Here is a 269-nt window from a genome sequence, read left to right as displayed (position 1 = left end):
AAAACTGCTACAAACCCAGTCATATTTAAATGTAACTGAATCCCTTAGTAACTCAATTAATACTTTTCCAGACAGCATGTTCTTTGGGTTTATTTCTGCTCAAGGCTGTGATCTAAACTTCAAAAAAAAAATTCTCATCCCCTAAGAACCATATGATGATTTTTCATTTGAAAAATATAAGGATCTTAACAATATTTATTCTGAAGTCCTATATTCACAATAAAAATATAAATATATTAGACAGAATATTTTAACTTATATATTATATA

Source organism: Myotis davidii, unplaced genomic scaffold, assembly GCF_000327345.1.
Source record: "Myotis davidii unplaced genomic scaffold, ASM32734v1 scaffold1315, whole genome shotgun sequence".
In the NCBI taxonomy this organism is placed as follows: Eukaryota; Metazoa; Chordata; class Mammalia; order Chiroptera; family Vespertilionidae; genus Myotis; species Myotis davidii.
This window is presented reverse-complemented; position numbering follows the sequence as displayed.